This window comes from Ranitomeya variabilis, chromosome 4 (genome assembly GCF_051348905.1).
Source record: "Ranitomeya variabilis isolate aRanVar5 chromosome 4, aRanVar5.hap1, whole genome shotgun sequence".
NCBI classification, from domain to species: domain Eukaryota; kingdom Metazoa; phylum Chordata; class Amphibia; order Anura; family Dendrobatidae; genus Ranitomeya; species Ranitomeya variabilis.
In genome coordinates this window covers 621305598-621326848 of record NC_135235.1, presented here as the reverse complement: position 1 = coordinate 621326848, position 21251 = coordinate 621305598, and the positions used below count along the sequence as shown (strand labels likewise).

The 21251-nt window shown below is 53.5% G+C and overlaps 1 long non-coding RNA gene across 1 annotated transcript; it reads right to left on the bottom strand.

Annotated features, from left to right (window-relative positions):
- Window positions 1-5716: 5716 nt before the first annotated feature.
- Window positions 5717-13412, bottom strand: LOC143766091 (uncharacterized). Its single transcript, XR_013213526.1, has 2 exons — window positions 13317-13412; window positions 5717-6932 (listed from the first exon to the last, which is right to left on the bottom strand). It is a non-coding gene; the product is annotated as an uncharacterized LOC143766091 (long non-coding RNA).
- Between the last annotated feature and the right edge of the window lie 7839 nt (window positions 13413-21251).

The window sequence follows — 21251 nt, the reverse complement described above, 5'->3', positions numbered from 1 at the left end:
CATAATGTATGGGCCCTGTCAGGTATATATATTAGTGATGATATCAGAATGTATGGGCCCATGTCAGGTATATATTAGTGATGGTATCAGAATGTATGGGCCCTGTCAGGTATATATTAGTGATATCAGAATGTATGGGCCCTGTCAGGTATATATATTAGTGATGATATCAGAATGTATGGGCCCATGTCAGGTATATATTAGTGATGGTATCAGAATGTATGGGCCCCTGTCAGGTATATATTACTGATAATATCAGAATGTATGGGCCCTGTCAGGTATATATTAGTGATATCAGAATGTATGGGCCCTGTCAGGTATATATATTAGTGATGATATCAGAATGTATGGGCTCCTGTCAGGTATATATTAGTGATGGTATCAGAATGTATGGGCCCCGTCAGGTATATATATTAGTGATGATATCAGAATGTATGGGCCCCTGTCAGGTATATATTATTGTAGATATAGACTGTATGGGCCCCTGTCAGGTATATATGCTGCGATTGTTCTCGTATGCTGATTTGGCATGAAAAAATAATCACAGATGTGATCTGCCCCATAGATTAACACTGGTCCGAGTGCCATGCGATGCTTTCTCACATAGCGCTCGTCCGTATTCTACGCTAGTGTGACCCCGGCCTTAAACTTATGAAGCGACACAGACCACCTGCAGTTCAGCCACCATCAATATTTAAATTACAAGTTTTTCACCATCCAAAAAAATGCTAATTTTAACCTAGTTCCATAGGTTTCTTAAAGGGAACCTGTCACCAGGTTTTCCCCATATATAGTACCACCAGCACCTATATGGCCTTATACACACCCTTCTAGAGTGCTGTACCGTATATACTCGCGTATAAGCCGAAATTTTTGGGGGCAGAAAGAGACCCTCTCGGCTTATACTCGAGTCATTGTCGGCGGGGAAGCGGCGGCTGTCACATACTCACCTGCTCCTGGCACGGTCCCTGCATGTCCGATGGTCTCCGGGCAGCTCTTCCTGTGTTCAGCGGTCACGTGGTTCTGCTCATTAATGAATATGGACGCATAATGGTTAAGGCTATGTGCGCACGTTGCAGATTTGCTTGAGGAAATGTCTGCATGGTTAGTGCGTCTCTTAGCAGAAAACGCAGTGGAAATTCTGTACTTTTTTATGCGGATTTGATGCGTTTCTGTAAATCGTGAGCGCTAAATAAAGATATATTAAAAAAATAAAAATAAAGGAATTTGATGCATTTCCTTATTCAAACTCTTCACGAGATACCCTCATTAATATTAACTAAAGACACACACACACCCATGTAGGAGCATTAACATAATTAACCTACATATGCTGTAAAAAAAACAACTAAGAAACCTGCGTGAAATGCAAAATGTTTATTTTTCAAAAAATAAAGCCTGCATGGGCTTCCGCATAATTTTCATAACCAGCAGTGGGAAAGCTGACAGCTGATGTTACTATTCTGGAAAGGAGCCAATAACCATAAAGGTTCCCAGGCTATTAATATCAGCTCACAGCTGTTTGCTTAGCCTTTACTGGCTATTTTACAGGGGGACACAAAATATTGACATAAAATCCAACCAGCAAATGCTAGGCAGACAGCTGTAGGCTGATATTTATAGCCTGTGAAGAGGCCATGGATATTGGCAGCCCCACAGGCTAAAAACCATCAGCTCTCAGCCGTCGCAGAAATGGCGCATCTTATAGATGTGCCAATTCTGGCACTTAGCCTCGCTCTTCCCACTTGCCCTGTAGCAGAGGGGTTCATAATTGTGCGGTTGATGTCACCTTTTTATTGTCAAGTAACATCAAGCCCACAGGTTAGTAATGGAGAGGCATCTATCAGACATCTCTCCATTACTAAGCTGGCCTAATGTCACCTTACAATACAAAGGTGAAATTAACCCCTTATTACCCCATATGCCACCGCTACAGGGCAGTGAGAAGACAGAGGCTGAGTGCCAGAATTGGCGCATCTTACAGATGCACCTTTTCTGGGGTGGCAATAACCATGGTCCCTCTCTAGGCTATAATATCTGTCCTCAGTCACTGGCTTTCCCTCTGTGGCACAGAAAATTGTGCGGGAGCCCACGCCAGTTTTTTCAGTGAAAACATTATTAAATACATACAGGCCCCAAATTTTACACACACACACACACACACACACACACACACACACACACACACACACACACACACACACACACACACACACACACACTACTAACCGTATTAGTCACTGACCTATATAAGTCTAACTGTTCTGCAATGGTTTACTGTATGTAAACCATGTCTCCTATCCTGTCAGCCTCTGCAATGATTTAACAGAAGCCGACAAATTAACTATCAGCTATTCCACTGTCCGTGTGATATATTATATATATACACATATACATATACACACACACACACACAGACAGTATAGACCAAATGTTTAGACACACCTCATTTAAAGATTTTTCTGTATTTTCATGACTATGAAAACTGTACATTCACACTGAAGGCATCAAAACTATGTGGAATTATATACTTAATAAAAGTGTAAGGCAACTGAAAATGTCTTATATTCTAGGTTTTTCAAAGTAGCCACCTTTTGCTTTGATGACTGCTTTGCACACTCTTGGCAGTCTCTTGATGAGCTTCAAGAGGTAGTCACTGGGAATGGTCTTCCAACAATCTTGAAGGAGTTCCCAGAGATGCTTAGCACTTGTTGGCCCTTTTGCCTTCACTCTGTGGTCCAGCTCACCCCAAACCATCTCGATTGGGTTCAGGTCTGGTGTCTGTGGTGGCCAGGTCATCTGGCGTAGCACCCCATCACTCTCCTTCTTGGTCAAATAGCCCTTACACAGCCTGGAGGTGTGTTTGGGGTCATTGTCCTGTTGAAAAATAAATGATGGTCCAACTAAAAGCAAACCGGATGGTATAGCATGTCGCTGCAAGATGCTGTGGTAGCCATGCTGGTTCAGTATGCCTTCAATTTTGAATAAATCCCCAACAGTGTCACCAGCAAAGCCCCCCACACCATCACACCTCCTCCTCCATGCTTCACGGTGGAAACCAGGCATTTAGAGTCCATCCGTTCACCTTTTCTGTGTACAAAGACACGGTGGTTGGAACCAAAGATCTAAAATTCGGACTCATCTGACCAAAGCACAGGTTTCCACTGGTCTAATGTCCATTCCTTGCGTTATTTAGCCCAAACAAGTCTTCTGCTTGTTGCCTGTCCTTAGCAGTGGTTTCCTAGCAGCTATTTTACCATGAAGGCCTGCTGCACAAAGTCTCCTCTTAAGGGCTTGTTTCCATTTGCGAGAAACACGTCCGTATCTCGCATGTGGAAACCAAGCTGTAGCACCGGCACTCCAGAGCGGAGCATGCAGCCGCATAGGAACACATGGAGCTGCACGCTTTGCTCCAAAGTGCCGGCGCCACAGCTTGGTTTCCACATGCGAGATACGGATGTGTTTCTCGCAAATGGAAACAAGCCCTAACAGTTGTTGTAGAGATGTGTCTGCTGCTAGAACTCTGTGTGGCATTGACCTGGTCTCTAATCTGAGCTGCTGTTAACCTGCGATTTCTGAGGCTGGTGACTCGGATAAACTTATCCTCAGAAGCAGAGGTGACTCTTGGTATTCCTTTCCTGGGGCGGTCCTCATGTGAGCCAGTTTCTTAGTAGCGCTTGGTGGTTTTTGCCACTGCACTTGGGGACACTTTCAGTTTTCCCAATTTTTCGGACTGACTGATCTTCATTTCTTAAAGTAATGATGGCCACTCGTTTTTCTTTACTTAGAATTTGTATTATGGCAGGAAAAAAGCAGCTAACAGTCTATTCAGTAGGACTATCAGCTGTGTATCCACCAGACTTCTGCACAACACAACTGATGGTCCCAAACCCATTTATAAGGCAAGAAATCCCACTTATTAAACCTGACAGGGCACACCTGTGAAGTGAAAATCATTCCCAGTGACTACCTCTTGCAGCTCATCAAGAGAATGCCAAGAGTGTGAAAAGCAGTCATCAAAGAAAAAGGTGGCTACTTTGAAGAACCTAGAATATAAGACATAACAAAAAAGTGTGAAACTGAAATTAAGTATATAATTCCACGTGTTAATTCATAGTTTTGATGCCTTCAGTGTGAATATACAATTTTCAGTCATGAAATACAGAAAAATCTTTAAATGAGGTGTGTCCAAACTTTTGGTCTGTAGTGTATCTCTTTAGATTTTATATACACCTATACTGTGTGTATATGTCTATTCTATTGTAACCTGTCAGTGTGATTTTACTGTACACTGCACCTGAATTGTCGGCCTTTCAAAGGACACCGTTGCGTATTTCTCGCAAGTCACACTGAAGGCTCGTGTGGTGCGAGTTTTTCTTGCACAAATAGACTTTCATTGGCGAGTCTCGGCTGATATACGGTGCAAATCACAGCATACTGCAATTTCACTCGCACATATACGGCCGTGAAAAAAAAAGTGATGGGAGATTAACATTGGTTCGAGTGCTATGCGATTTTTTTCTCGCATAGCACTCGTCCGTATTCCTCTCTAGTGTGACTCCGGCCTTAAAGGGAAAATCATTAAAAATTTATATTTTTTAAAATTTGTAAAATTTCTGATTTTTTACAAAATAAATCAAAACATATCAACTCAAGTTTACCATTATCATAAAGCCTAATATAACACGAAAAAAAAAATTAATCTCAAAATCAATGGGATGTTGAAGCATTCCAGAGTTATTACTATATAAAGATTTTAAAAAATTGGCCACGCCACAAAGGGGCTAAGAGCTTGTACATGTGAACACTGTTTCAAAAGTGGCTTACCTGTCTCAGGCAGGTTTCACACCAGCGTTCGGCAGCCTTCTTCCTCCATTAAGCCCCGCCCACTGCTGCGCCTCTTCCTTCAGCTCCGCCTAAGTCTGCATGCGTCCCCTATCTAACATTGGGTACGCAGGCATGCCTCATTTTGAAGATGCGCTGAACTGCGTCGAACACAACATGTTGCATTTTATTGCAGTCGGCGCAGCGTTGAAACAACGCATGCGGAGGCATCCGCTTGGCCTGCGTACCCAATATTAAAGATAGGGTATGCAGGACGCATGCAGACATAGGCGGAACTGAAGGAAGAGGTGTGGCAGTGAGCGGGGCTTAGGCTACTTTCACACTAGTCAGTCGGTACGGGCAGTCGCAAACCGTCGGCCCGACGGACAGTGTGTTTTATGTAGAACAACGTGGGCAGCGGAGGCAGTTTTACAACGCATCCGGGGCCTATTGTGAGTTCCGGGGAGGAGGGGGCGGAGTTTCGGCCACGCATGCGCGGTCGAAAATGGCGGACTCGACGCACAAAAAAGTTACATGGAACTTTTTTTGTGCCGACGGTCCGCCAAAACACGACGCATCTGTCGCATGATGGATGCGACGTGTGGCAATCCGTCCCAATGTGTTGCTAATGAAAGTCTATGGAGAAAAAACGCATCATGCAGGCAACTTTGCAGGATGCGTTTTTTCTCCAAAATGACGCATTGAGACGTACAGCAAGCGACGTTAGTGTGAAAGTAGCCTTAACGGAGGAAGAAGGCTGCCATCCGCAGCCCTGACGAACGCTGGTGTGAAACCAGCCTACGGCTGTTATTATAGCACCTACCATGTGTTACACAGATACATCATGGGCTTGTCCTGCCCTACGCATGAAATGAAAGGCGAAAATGCAATGTGGAGACTTCATCAGAGTAATGTTTTATTTACATTCAGAACTGGTTTAAGAGGAACAAATGACCATTTCCCACAGAAATCTCAGACTTTTACTTATAGAAATACTGGATAAATATCATTTTACCATTAGATATAGAAACATTTCCAATTTTATAAAACTGCATTTTTTTGCATTGAATAACTTTATGCCTTTGCTTGTTTCATTTTATGCATTTCTAAAGTATTGTAAAACTCTAGTATGCTGTTGGTGCATGCGGGTTGGACTGTCGGTTTGGTATGTGGCTCTGTTCCCCCCAGGCCTGCCTCCGATGTCTGAGGTTTCGGTGTCCCAGACCAGAGATCGTAATACCGGCCTTGAATTGTGAAGGACACGGCAGCCGACCCTGAGAAACATCCAAGGTGGGAACGCCCCATCATGTCGAAGAGAGTCTGCTAGATCCAGGCCTAGCAGACCAGTGCTGGTGGGTTCATGGATGCCAGGAGGGGGTTGGCCTAAAGGAAGGTCTCGTCTTTTCCTGGCGGGTCGGAGAGTTGTCCCGTCGGTTTTTTGGACAGAACATTTCCAAAACAACCAAAATTGAACAGCAGATGTCTTGGGAGGCAGACTTTAGTCCTCTGTTGCAGAAGCGAAGTACTCTTAAACTGATAGGTGCAGAGTAGGACACACTAGAAAGTTGGTGTGCATGATTGTTCAGGGCACTGGCGGTGTGGACCGGCCACCAGAGAAGGCCTAGACCGAAGCCTGGATATTTTAAGAGCAGGGTCACAGGAGCCTCTGGAAAACATGGAGGCTGCATGAATAGGAAGGTTTCCCCAGAAGATGTCCATATTGCTCAGGGGCAAACTAGGACATACTTGTCCTGTCCTTTCCATTTTTTTTTTTTTTTAAAGTAGCCCCCTCACTGCCTGGTAGGATATACCTGTCCTGAAGGTCACACATCATTCTTCACAGACCGATGATGAAGATGGGCATGGAATAACCTGGACGCAGACCTTTCGGCGGCTGGCACATAACGGATTAGTCTTCCCTCCCTACTCTATCTGGCTCTGGGGGGGCCAGAGGGTAGGGGGATTCGTGGCATGGACCGTCCTCTGGGGAACCACAAACACTTTTGATGTGTTAGGGCCTTGCCTCGTAGACCACAGATGATATGGCAGTGACAATTCTAGGTGGGAGATTAGAGTGACAATTCCACTGTCGCCCTCAAAAGCCGTATCTGAAAAAAAAAAAAGAAAAAAAAAAGAAAAAGGAAAATCGTTAATAAAAAAAACCCCCCAAAACCTAAGTCAGAACTGAGCTGGGTGGTCCAGACCCATGTCTGCCTCCTACTGACATTAAGCTAAAAAGGATTAGCTTCGTGCCAGTTGGTGGTGTGGCCTACTCTACAGGGAAATACCTTTTTTTTTTGCATAGCATAAGCAGCATACACTCATATTTTTTTTGTGTACCCCAATGAAGCATTAGCCCCCCCCCCCCCCCCCCACATCAACCAGATGGCCACACAGCATAACCTCGCTCCCCCAGTCAGGAACATCCACCTCACATTAACCAGCGGACCCCACAGGATAAATCCAAAGCCCACCAGACATTCCCTCCCCTCAAGCGTAAATCCAAATATGGCGCCCCCTGCCCCAACCATAAATCCCATCAGACACCCCCTCCAATCGAACGCCACCCCAGCTTAAACTCTCATCGGACGTCCAACCCCCACAAACCCCCATCGGACGTCCAACCCCCATCGGACGTCCAACCCCCACAAACCACCATCGGACGTCCAACCCCCACCGGACGTGGAACCCCCCACCCAGCAAACCCCCAGATGCAGACCCCCCACCCCGCACAAACCCCCATCACACGTGGACCCCCCCTCCCGAGCACAAACCCCCATCGGACGTGGACCCCCCCACCCAGCACACACCCCCTTCGGACGTCCAACCCCCACAAACCCCCATCGGACATCCAACACCCATCGGACGTGGACCCCCCCCACCCAGCACACACCCCCTTCGATGTCCACCCCCCACCCAGCTTAAACCCTCTTCAGCCCCACCCCCAAACCCAACCCATAAGCAGGTCGCCCCCAATAAAAGGGATCCCCCAGTAAGCAGCAGGTCACCCCCAAATAAAAGGGTTCCATCTGTAAGCAGCAGGTCATCCCCAAATCCCACCACGGGATCCCCCCAATAGCCAGCAGCAGGTCGCCTCCCCACATTCCACGACAAGCAGGTCGCCTCCCCACATTCAACGACAAGCAGGTCGCCTCCCCACATTCAACGACAAGCAGGTCGCCTCCCCACATTCAACGACAAGCAGGTCGCCTCCCCACATTCAACGACAAGCAGGTCGCCTCCCCACATTCAACGACAAGCAGGTCGCCTCCCCACATTCAACGACAAGCAGGTCGCCTCCCCACATTCAACGACAAGCAGGTCGCCTCCCCACATTCAACGACAAGCAGGTCGCCTCCCCACATTCAACGACAAGCAGGTCGCCTCCCCACAAGCAGGTCGCCCTCAAATCTGACCACAGGGGTCCCCCAAATAGCCTGCAGCAGGTCACCCCTCACATGCAGGTCGCCTCCCCACATCCCACCACAAGCAGGTCACCCCCACATCCCACCACAGGGGTCTCCCAATAGCTTGCAGCAGGTCTCCCCCCACATCCACCACAAGGGTCCCCCCCAATAGACAGCAGGTCGCGCCCTCCCAAAACCCGACCACAAGCATGTCGCCCTCAAACCCCACCACCAGGGTCTCCCCAATAGCCAGCAGCAGGTCTAAAAGGGGTCCACCCTGTAAGCAGCACGTCACCTCCAAACCTCACCACAGGGGTCCCCCTCAATAGCCAGCAGGTCACCCCCAAACCCCACCACAGGGGCCCATCAATAGCCATCAGCAGGTCACCCCTCCACAAGCAGGTCGCCCCCACTAAAAGGGGTCCCGCAACAAGCAGGTCGCCTCCCCAAACCCAACCATAAGCAGGTCACCCTCACTAAAAGGGGTCCCCCGCACGCAGGTCACCCCAAAATCACACCACAGGGGTCCCACCATAGGGGTCACCCCAATAGCCAGCAGCAGGTCTCCCACCCCAAACAAGTCACCCCATAAGCAGGTCACCCCTAAATCCCACCACAGGGGTCCCCCCAATTGCCAGCAGCAGGTCCCCCCCCCCCCACAAGCAGGTCACCCCCCACTAAAATGGGTCACCCCCAATAGCATGCAGCAGGTCGCCCCCCCACAAGCAGGTCAGGGGTCCCCCAATAGCCTGCAGCCCCCCTCACACAAGCAGGTCGCCTACCACAGAAGTCCACCACAACAGCCAGCAGCAGTCCCCCCCCCCCACAAAATCCCACAATAGCCAGCAGCAGGTCCCCCCAAAAGCCCACCACAGGGGTCCCCCACAATAGCCAGCAGCAGCGGAGCCTCCCAAAATCCCACCGCAGGGGTCCCCCACAATAGCCAGCAGCAGCAGAGCCTCCCAAAATCCCACCGCAGGGGTTCCCCACAATAGCCAGCAGCAGCAGAGCCCACCAAAATCCCACCGCAGGGGTCCCCCACAATAGCCAGCAGCAGCGGAGCCCCCCAAAACCGCAGCGGTCCCCCACAATAGCCAGCAGCAGCGGAGCCCCCCAAACCCACACCACAGCGGTCCCCCACAATAGCCAGCAGCAGCGGAGCCCCCCAAATCCCACCGCAGGGATCCCCCACAATAGCCAGCAGCAGCAGAGCTCCCCAAAATCCTACCACAGGGGTCCCCCACAATAGCCGGCAGCAGCGGAGCCCCCCAAAACCCCACCACAGGGGTCCCCCACAATAGCCAGCAGCAGCGGAGCCCCCCAAAACCACACCGCAGCGGTCCCCCACAATAGCCAGCAGCAGCGGTCCCCCACAATAGCCAGCAGCAGCGGAGCCCCCCAAAATCCCACCGCAGGGGTCCCCCACAATAGCCAGCAGCAGCGGAGCCCACCAAAATCCCACCACAGGGGTCCCCCACAATAGCCAGCAGCAGCGGAGCCCCCCAAATCCCACCTCAGGGATCCCCCACAATAGCCAGCAGCAGCAGAGCCCCCCAAAATCGTACCACAGGGGTCCCCCACAATAGCCGGCAGCAGCGGAGCCCCCCAAAACCCCACCACAGGGGTCCCCCACAATAGCCAGCAGCAGCGGAGCCCCCCAAAACTACACCGCAGCGGTCCCCCACAATAGCCAGCAGCAGCGGAGCCCACCAAAACCCCACCACAGGGGTCCCCCACAATAGCGAGCAGCAGCGGAGCCCACCAAAATCCCACCGCAGGGGTCCCCCACAATAGCCAGCAGCAGCGGAGCCCCCCCAAATCCTACCACAGGGGTCCCCCACAATAGCCAGCAGCAGCGGAGCCCCCCCAAATTCCACCGCAGGGATCCCCCACAATAGCCAACAGCAGCAGAGCCCCCCCAAATCCTACCACAGGGGTCCCCCACAATAGCCAGCAGCAGCGGAGTCCCCCCAAATCCCACCGCAGGGATCCCCCACAATAGCCGGCAGCAGCGGAGCCCCCCAAAACCCCACCATAGGGGTCCCCCACAATAGCCAGCAGCAGCGGAGCCCCCCAAAACTACACCGCAGCGGTCCCCCACAATAGCCAGCAGCAGCGGAGCCCCCCAAAATCCCACCGCAGGGGTCCCCCACAATAGCCAGCAGCAGCGGAGCCCCCCAAAACCCCACCACAGGGGTCCCCCACAATAGCGAGCAGCAACGGAGCCCACCAAAACCCCACCGCAGGGATCCCCCACAATAGCCAACAGCAGCAGAGCCCCCCAATATCCTACCACAGGGGTCCCCCACAATAGCCAGCAGCAGCGGAGCCCACCAAAACCCCACCACAGGGGTCCCCCACAATAGCGAGCAGCAGCGGAGCCCATCAAAACCCCACCGCAGGGATCCCCCACAATAGCCAACAGCAGCAGAGCCCCCCAAAATCCTACCACAGGGGTCCCCCACAATAGCCAGCAGCAGCGGAGCCCCCCAAAATCCCACCGCAGGGGTCCCCCACAATAGCCAGCAGCAGCGGAGCCCCCCAAAATCCCACCGCAGGGGTCCCCCACAATAGCCAGCAGCAGCGGAGCCCACCAAAACCCCACCACAGGGGTCCCCCACAATAGCAAGCAGCAGCGGAGCCCACCAAAACCCCACCGCAGGGATCCCCCACAATAGCCAACAGCAGCAGAGCCCCCCAAAATCCTACCACAGGGGTCCCCCACAATAGCCAGCAGCAGCGGAGCCCCCCCAAATCCCACCGCAGGGATCCCCCACAATAGCCGGCAGCAGCGGAGCCCCCCAAAACCCCACCACAGGGGTCCCCCACAATAGCCAGCAGCAGCGGAGCCCCCCAAAACTACACCGCAGCGGTCCCCCACAATAGCCAGCAGCAGCGGAGCCCCCCAAAACTACACCGCAGCGGTCCCCCACAATAGCCAGCAGCAGCGGAGCCCCCCAAAATCCCACCGCAGGGGTCCCCCACAATAGCCAGCAGCAGCAGAGCCCCCCAAAATCATACCACAGGGGTCCCCCACAATAGCCGGCAGCAGCGGAGCCCCCCAAAACCCCACCACAGGGGTCCCCCACAATAGCCAGCAGCAGCGGAGCCCCCCAAAACTACACCGCAGCGGTCCCCCACAATAGCCAGCAGCAGCGGAGCCCCCCAAAATCCCACCGCAGGGGTCCCCCACAATAGCCAGCAGCAGCGGAGCCCCCCAAAACTACACCGCAGCGGTCCCCCACAATAGCCAGCAGCAGCGGAGCCCCCCAAAATCCCACCGCAGGGGTCCCCCACAATAGCCAGCAGCAGCGGAGCCCCCCAAAACTACACCGCAGCGGTCCCCCACAATAGCCGGCAGCAGCGGAGCCCCCCAAAACCCCACCACAGGGGTCCCCCACAATAGCCAGCAGCAGCGGAGCCCCCCAAAACTACACCGCAGCGGTCCCCCACAATAGCCAGCAGCAGCAGAGCCCACCAAAATCCCACCGCAGGGGTCCCCCACAATAGCCAGCAGCAGCGGAGCCCCCCAAAACCGCAGCGGTCCCCCACAATAGCCAGCAGCAGCGGAGCCCCCCAAACCCACACCACAGCGGTCCCCCACAATAGCCAGCAGCAGCGGAGCCCCCCAAATTCCACCGCAGGGATCCCCCACAATAGCCAGCAGCAGCAGAGCTCCCCAAAATCCTACCACAGGGGCCCCCCACAATAGCCGGCAGCAGCGGAGCCCCCCAAAACCCCACCACAGGGGTCCCCCACAATAGCCAGCAGCAGCGGTCCCCCACAATAGCCAGCAGCAGCGGAGCCCCCCAAAACCACACCGCAGCGGTCCCCCACAATAGCCAGCAGCAGCGGTCCCCCACAATAGCCAGCAGCAGCGGAGCCCCCCAAAATCCCACCGCAGGGGTCCCCCACAATAGCCAGCAGCAGCGGAGCCCACCAAAATCCCACCACAGGGGTCCCCCACAATAGCCAGCAGCAGCGGAGCCCCCCAAATCCCACCGCAGGGATCCCCCACAATAGCCAGCAGCAGCAGAGCCCCCCAAAATCGTACCACAGGGGTCCCCCACAATAGCCGGCAGCAGCGGAGCCCCCCAAAACCCCACCACAGGGGTCCCCCACAATAGTGAGCAGCAGCGGAGCCCACCAAAACCCCACCGCAGGGATCCCCCACAATAGCCAACAGCAGCAGAGCCCCCCCAAATCCTACCACAGGGGTCCCCCACAATAGCCAGCAGCAGCGGAGCCCCCCCAAATTCCACCGCAGGGATCCCCCACAATAGCCAACAGCAGCAGAGCCCCCCCAAATCCTACCACAGGGGTCCCCCACAATAGCCAGCAGCAGCGGAGTCCCCCCAAATCCCACCGCAGGGATCCCCCACAATAGCCGGCAGCAGCGGAGCCCCCCAAAACCCCACCACAGGGGTCCCCCACAATAGCCAGCAGCAGCGGAGCCCCCCAAAACTACACCGCAGCGGTCCCCCACAATAGCCAGCAGCAGCGGAGCCCACCAAAATCCCACCGCAGGGGTCCCCCACAATAGCCAGCAGCAGCGGAGCCCACCAAAACCCCACCACAGGGGTCCCCCACAATAGTGAGCAGCAGCGGAGCCCACCAAAACCCCACCGCAGGGATCCCCCACAATAGCCAACAGCAGCAGAGCCCCCCCAAATCCTACCACAGGGGTCCCCCACAATAGCCAGCAGCAGCGGAGCCCCCCCAAATCCCACCGCAGGGATCCCCCACAATAGCCGGCAGCAGCGGAGCCCCCCAAAACCCCACCACAGGGGTCCCCCACAATAGCCAGCAGCAGCGGAGCCCCCCAAAACTACACCGCAGCGGACCCCAACAGTAGCCAGCAGCAGCGGAGCCCCCCAAATCCCACCGCAGGTATCCCCCACAATAGCGAGCAGCAGAGACCCCCAAAATCCTACTGCAGGGGTCCCCCACAATAGCCAGCAACACCCCCCAAAATCCCACCACGGGTCACTCCCCACACAGACAAATAGGTCGACCACCACAGGGCCTCCCCCCAATAGCGAATAGCGATCGGCAAGTAGCATTTTTCACCCTGAAACCACAAACCTCCATGGCATCCACAAGCTGTCATGCTGCTTTCCTTTGGGTAGATGCTAGAGTGTATGGGCTCCTTCCAGGTGTGACGTCATTTCCGGGGGCGTGTCCTATCGGGAGGGGGCGTGTTCTCCAAGGCGGCAAAGGAAAGCAGCATGACAGCTTGTGGACGCCATGGAGGTTTGTGGTTTCAGGGTGAAAAATGCTACTTGCCGATCGCTATTCGCTATTGGGGGGAGGCCCTGTGGTGGTCGACCTACTTGTCTGTGTGGGGAGTGACCCGTGGTGGGATTTTGGGGGGCTCTGCTGCTGCTGGCTATTGTGGGGGACCCCTGTGGTGGGATTTTGGTGGGCTCCGCTGCTGCTGGCTATTGTGGGGGACCGCTGCGGTGTGGTTTTGGTGGGCTCCGCTGCTGCTGGCTATTGTGGGGGATCCCTGCGGTGGGATTTTGGGGGGCTCCGCTGCTGCTGGCTATTGTGGGGGACCCCTGTGGTGGGATTTTGGGGGGTCCGCTGCTGCTGGCTATTGTGGGGGACCCCTGCAGTAGGATTTTGGGGGTCTCTGCTGCTGCTGGCTATTGTGGGGGACCGCTGCTGCTGGCTATTGTGGGGGACCGCTGCGGTGTGGTTTTGGGGGGCTCCGCTGCTGCCGGCTATTGTGGGGGACCCCTGTGGTAGGATTTTGGGGGGCTCTGCTGCTGCTGGCTATTGTGGGGGATCCCTGTGGTGGGATTTTGGTGGGCTCCGCTGCTGCTGGCTATTGTGGGGGACCTCTGCTGCTGGCTATTGTGGGGGACCGCTGCGGTGTGGTTTTGGGGGGCTCCGCTGCTGCTGGCTATTGTGGGGGACCGCTGCGGTGTGGTTTTGGGGGGCTCCGCTGCTGCCGGCTATTGTGGGGGACCCCTGTGGTAGGATTTTGGGGGGCTCTGCTGCTGCTGGCTATTGTGGGGGATCCCTGTGGTGGGATTTTGGTGGGCTCCGCTGCTGCTGGCTATTGTGGGGGACCTCTGCTGCTGGCTATTGTGGGGGACCGCTGCGGTGTGGTTTTGGGGGCTCCGCTGCTGCTGGCTATTGTGGGAGACCCCTGTGGTGGGGTTTTGGGGGGCTCCGCTGCTGGCTATTGTGGGGACCGCTGCGGTTTTGGGGGGCTCCGCTGCTGCTGGCTATTGTGGGGAACCCCTGCGGTGGGATTTTGGGAGGCTCTGCTGCTGGCTATTGTGGGGGACCCCTGTGGTGGGGTTTTGGTGGGCTCCGCTGCTGCTGGCTATTGTGGGGGACCCCTGTGGTGGGATTTTGGTGGGCTCCGCTGCTGCTGGCTATTGTGGGGGACCGCTGTGGTAGGATTTTGGGGGGCTCTGCTGCTGCTGGCTATTGTGGGGGACCCCTGTGGTGGGGTTTTGGGGGGCTCCGCTGCTGCCGGCTATTGTGGGGGACCCCTGTGGTAGGATTTTGGGGGGCTCTGCTGCTGCTGGCTATTGTGGGGGATCCCTGTGGTGGGATTTTGGTGGGCTCCGCTGCTGCTGGCTATTGTGGGGGACCCCTGCGGTGGGATTTTGGGGGGCTCCGCTGCTGCTGGCTATTGTGGGAGACCCCTGTGGTGGGGTTTTGGGGGGCTCCGCTGCTGGCTATTGTGGGGACCGCTGCGGTTTTGGGGGGCTCCGCTGCTGCTGGCTATTGTGGGGAACCCCTGCGGTGGGATTTTGGGAGGCTCTGCTGCTGGCTATTGTGGGGGACCGCTGCGGTGTGGTTTTGGGGGGCTCCGCTGCTGCTGGCTATTGTGGGAGACCCCTGTGGTGGGGTTTTGGTGGGCTCCGCTGCTGCTGGCTATTGTGGGGGACCCCTGTGGTGGGATTTTGGTGGGCTCCGCTGCTGCTGGCTATTGTGGGGGACCGCTGTGGTAGGATTTTGGGGGGCTCTGCTGCTGCTGGCTATTGTGGGGGACCCCTGTGGTGGGGTTTTGGGGGGCTCCGCTGCTGCCGGCTATTGTGGGGGACCCCTGTGGTAGGATTTTGGGGGGCTCTGCTGCTGCTGGCTATTGTGGGGGATCCCTGTGGTGGGATTTTGGTGGGCTCCGCTGCTGCTGGCTATTGTGGGGGACCCCTGCGGTGGGATTTTGGGGGGCACCGCTGCTGCTGGCTATTGTGGGGGACCGCTGTGGTAGGATTTTGGGGGGCTCTGCTGCTGCTGGCTATTGTGGGGGATATCTGCGGTGGGATTTTGGGGGGCTCCGCTGCTGCTGGCTATTGTGGGGGACCGCTGCGGTGTGGTTTTGGGGGGCTCCGCTGCTGGCTATTGTGGGGACCACTGCAGTTTTGGGGGGCTCCGCTGCTGCTGGCTATTGTGGGGGGACCCCTGCGGTGGGATTTTGGTGGGCTCCGCTGCTCCTGGCTATTGTGGGGAACCCCTGCGGTGGGATTTTGGGAGGCTCTGCTGCTGGCTATTGTGGGGGACCGCTGCGGTGTGGTTTTGGGGGGCTCCGCTGCTGCTGGCTATTGTGGGGGACCCCTGCAGTAGGATTTTGGGGGTTGCTGCTGCTGGCTATTGTGGGGGATCCCTGCGGTGGGATTTTGGGGGGCTCCGCTGCTGCTGGCTACTGTGGGGGACCGCTGCGGCGTAGTTTTGGGGGGCTCCGCTGCTGCTGGCTATTGTGGGGGACCCCTGTGGTGGGATTTTGGTGGGCTCCGCTGCTGCTGGCTATTGTGGGGGACCCCTGCAGTAGGATTTTGGGGGTCTCTGCTGCTGCTGGCTATTGTGGGGGATCCCTGCGGTGTAGTTTTGGGGGGCTCCGCTGCTGCTGGCTATTGTGGGATTTTGTGGGGGGGGACTGCTGCTGGCTGTTGTGGTGGACTTCTGTGGTAGGCGACCTGCTTGTGTGAGGGGGGCTGCAGGCTATTGGGGGACCCCTGACCTGCTTGTGGGGGGGCGACCTGCTGCATGCTATTGGGGGTGACCCATTTTAGTGGGGGGTGACCTGCTTGTGGGGGGGGGGGACCTGCTGCTGGCAATTAGGGGGACCCCTGTGGTGGGATTTAGGGGTGACCTGCTTATGGGGTGACTTGTTTGGGGTGGGAGACCTGCTGCTGGCTATTGGGGTGACCCCTATGGTGGGACCCCTGTGGTGTGATTTGGGGGCGACCTGCGTGCAGGGGACCCCTTTTATTGCGGGTGACCTGCTTATGGTTGGGTTTGGGGAGGCGACCTGCTTGTTGCGGGACCCCTTTTAGGGGAGGCGACCTGCTTGTGGAGGGGTGACCTGCTGATGGCTATTGATGGGCCCCTGTGGTGGGGTTTGGGGGTGACCTGCTGGCTATTGAGGGGGACCCCTGTGGTGGGGTTTGGAGGTGACGTGCTGCTTACGGGGTGGACCCCTTTTAGTGGGGGCGAACTGCTGCTGGCTATTGGGGAGACCCTGGTGGTGGGGTTTGAGGGCGACATGCTTGTGGTCGGGTTTTGGGAGGGCGTGACCTGCTGTCTATTGGGGGGGCTCCTTGTGGTGGATGTGGGGGGAGACCTGCTGCAAGCTATTGGGGGACCCCTGTGGTGGGATGTGGGGGTGACCTGCTTGTGGTGGGATGTTGGGGTGACCTGCTTGTGGTGGGATGTGGGGAGGCGACCTGCATGTGAGGGGTGACCTGCTGCAGGCTATTTGGGGGACCCCTGTGGTCAGATTTGAGGGCGACCTGCTTGTGGGGAGGCGACCTGCTTGTCGTTGAATGTGGGGAGGCGACCTGCTTGTCGTTGAATGTGGGGAGGCGACCTGCTTGTCGTTGAATGTGGGGAGGCGACCTGCTTGTCGTTGAATGTGGGGAGGCGACCTGCTTGTCGTTGAATGTGGGGAGGCGACCTGCTTGTCGTTGAATGTGGGGAGGCGACCTGCTTGTCGTTGAATGTGGGGAGGCGACCTGCTTGTCGTTGAATGTGGGGAGGCGACCTGCTTGTCATTGAATGTGGGGAGGCGACCTGCTTGTCGTTGAATGTGGGGAGGCGACCTGCTTGTCGTTGAATGTGGGGAGGCGACCTGCTGCTGACTATTGGGGGGATCCCGTGGTGGCATTTGGGGATGACCTGCTGCTTACAGATGGAACCCTTTTATTGGGGGGTGACCTGCTGCTTACTGGGGGATCCCTTTTATTGGGGGGCGACCTGCTTATGGGTTGGGTTTGGGGGGGGCTGAAGAGGGTTTAAGCTGGGTGGGGGGTGGACATCGAAGGGGGTGTGTGCTGGGTGGGGGGATCCACGTCCGATGGGTGTTGGACGTCCGATGGGGGTTTGTTGGGGTTGGACGTCCGAAGGGGGTGTGTGCTGGGTGGGGGGTCCACGTCCGATGGGGGTTTGTGCTGGGTGGGGGGGGTCCACGTGTGATGGGGGTTTGTGCGGGGTGGGGGGGTCTGCATCTGGGGGTTTCTGCTGGGTGGGGGGTTCCGCGTCCGGTGGGGGTTGTACGTCCGATGGGGGTTTGTGGGGGTTGGACGTCCGATGAGAGTTTAAGCTAGGGTGGCGTTCGATTGGAGGGGGTGTCTGATGGGATTTATGGTTGGGGCAGGGGGCGTCATATTTGGATTTACGCTTGAGGGGAGGGAATGTCTGTTGGGCTTTGGATTTATCCTGTGGGGGTCCGCTGGTTAATGTGAGGTGGATGTTTCTGACTGGGGGAGCGAGGTTATGCTGTGTGGCCCGCTGGTTAATGTGAGGTGGAGGTTTCTGACTGGGGGAGCGAGTTTATGCTGTGTGGCCATCTGGTTGATGTGGGGGGGGCTAATGCTTCATTGGGGTACACAAAAAAAATATGAGTGTATGCTGCTTATGCTATGCAAAAAAATTTTTGAGGTATTTCCCTGTAGAGTAGGCCACACCACCAACTGGCACGAAGCTAATCCTTTTTAGCTTAATGTCAGTAGGAGGCAGACATGGGTCTGGACCACCCAGCCCAGTTCTGACTTAGGTTTTGGGGGGTTTTTTTATTAACGATTTTCCTTTTTCTTTTCTTTTTTTTTCAGATACGGCTTTTGAGGGCGACAGTGGAATTGTCACTCTAATCTCCCACCTAGAATTGTCACTACCGTATCATCTGTGGTCTACGAGGCAAGGCCCTAACACATCAAGAGTGTTTGTGGTTCCCCAGAGGACGGTCCATGCCACGAATCCCCCTACCCTCCGGCCCCCCCAGAGCCAGATAGAGTAGGGAGGGAAGACTAATCCGTTATGTGCCAGCCGCCGAAAGGTCTGCGTCCAGGTTATTCCATGCCCATCTTCATCATCGGTCTGTGAAGAATGATGTGTGATCTTCAGGACACATACAGGTCCTTCTCAAAAAATTAGCATATAGTGTTAAATTTCATTATTTACCATAATGTAATGATTACAATTAAACTTTCATATATTATAGATTCATTATCCACCAACTGAAATTTGTCAGGTCTTGTATTGTTTTAATACTGATGATTTTGGCCTACAACTCCTGATAACCCAAAAAACCTGTCTCAATAAATTAGCATATTTCACCCGTCCAATCAAATAAAAGTGTTTTTTAATAACAAACAAAAAAACCATCAAATAATAATGTTCAGTTATGCACTCAATACTTGGTCGGGAATCCTTTGGCAGAAATGACTGCTTCAATGCGGCGTGGCATGGAGGCAATCAGCCTGTGACACTGCTGAGATGTTATGGAGGCCCAGGATGCTTCAATAGCGGCCTTAAGCTCATCCAGAGTGTTGGGTCTTGCGTCTCTCAACTTTCTCTTCACAATATCCCACAGATTCTCTATGGGGTTCAGGTCAGGAGAGTTGGCAGGCCAATTGAGCACAGTAATACCATGGTCAGTAAACCATTTACCAGTGGTTTTGGCACTGTGAGCAGGTGCCAGGTCGTGCTGAAAAATGAAATCTTCATCTCCATAAAGCATTTCAGCCGATGGAAGCATGAAGTGCTCCAAAATCTCCTGATAGCTAGCTGCATTGACCCTGCCCTTGATGAAACACAGTGGACCAACACCAGCAGCTGACATGGCACCCCACACCATCACTGACTGTGGGTACTTGACACTGGACTTCAGGCATTTTGGCATTTCCTTCTCCCCAGTCTTCCTCCAGACTCTGGCACCTTGATTTCCGAATGACATGCAAAATTTGCTTTCATCAGAAAAAAGTACCAGGTCAGGCGCTTCTGCCGCTGTTTATGGTTCAAAAGTGGCTTTACCTGGGGAATGCGGCACCTGTAGCCCATTTCCTGCACACGCCTGTGCACGGTGGCTCTGGATGTTTCCACACCAGACTCAGTCCACTGCTTCCTCAGCTTCCCCAAGGTCTGGAATCGGTCCTTCTCCACAATCTTCCTCAGGGTCCGGTCACCTCTTCTCGTTGTACAGCGTTTTCTGCCACATTGTTTCCTTCCAACAGACTTACCATTGAGGTGCCTTGATACAGCACTCTGGGAACAGCCTATTTGTTGAGAAATTTCTTTCTGGGTCTTACCCTCTTGCTTGAGGGTGTCAATGATGGCCTTCTTGACATCTGTCAGGTCGCTAGTCTTACCCATGATGGGGGTTTTGAGTAATGAACCAGGCAGGGAGTTTTTAAAAGCCTCAGGTATCTTTTGCATGTGTTTAGAGTTAATTAGTTGATTCAGAAGATTAGGGTAATAGGTCGTTTAGAGAACCTTTTCTTGATATGCTAATTTTTTGAGACAGGTTTTTTGGGTTATCAGGAGTTGTAGGCCAAAATCATCAGTATTAAAACAATAAAAGACCTGACAAATTTCAGTTGGTGGATAATGAATCTATAATATATGAAAGTTTAATTGTAATCATTACATTATGGTAAATAATGAAATTTAACACTATATGCTAATTTTTTGAGAAGGACCTGTATATAGTACATCGGTCCCATCATATAAAGAAAGTGCCACATTAACATGAGTCATGAATGCAACAGTGTGCTTCGGCACCTTGAGTATCCTTAGGTATCAGAGTAAAGAAGCGCATACAGTACGTATAAATAATAGTATAGGCTTTCATGAAACCCCCATTGAAGAAGCTGCACGCGAAACGCGCGTCGGGGACTTGGACAGCCTAATCAGGTCGTACACCACTTATTTACTTACATGTATATGTTATCTCATGGATACCTACGGCGTTTAAGCACACTGGTGCACTAGAGGCGTTAACCCTTAGGGGATTTGGGCAGCCTAAGTACAGTAGGTCGCATACTATTATTTATACGTACTGTATATGCTTCTTTACTCTGATACCTAAGGATACTCAAGGTGCCGAAGCACACTGTTGCATTCATGACTCATGTTAATGTGGCACTTTCTTTATATGATGGGACCTATGTACTATATATTTAAGCACTATGCACTTTATTCAGATCTAATTAATTAGGATTTATACTGAGTAAATAGCGGTGAACATCAGTAAAGTTACCTATGTGGTATTGAGATGCAATATACTGACATTAGTCTACTATGGGCGCTTAGATGTTCTAGCAGTTTTTTTATGTGTATTAAAAATTGATTATCCTCTTGGCATAAGTATGTGTATATTATCAGATATTACTTTAGCTTGAGATGCAGATTAATCTACTTACCACAAAAGGGCCATGAATGGATTTGTATTGAGAATTTGAGGGATAAGTTGCTCATTATGATATTTGTTACCTGTGGGGGTACTATGTGACTGGGCAGTCCTATCTGTATTGTATCTCCATCTTTTACTTGGTCGTGTACCATTTTAGATTCTTGTGTTAATAAAATTGATGCATTTTACTTCTTGGCATCTGCTTCTGCTTTCTATTTGGATTTTGTATGATTTTGGGAAGCGCCAAAATTAAGCCTGTTGATTGTAGGTGTATCTAACAGCCTAGTGAGTGGCATCGCTGGAATCTGGGTCTGTGCACCTACATAACGCTGCTCTCGGATTCCATAACCTGCTGACAGATTGCCTTCACA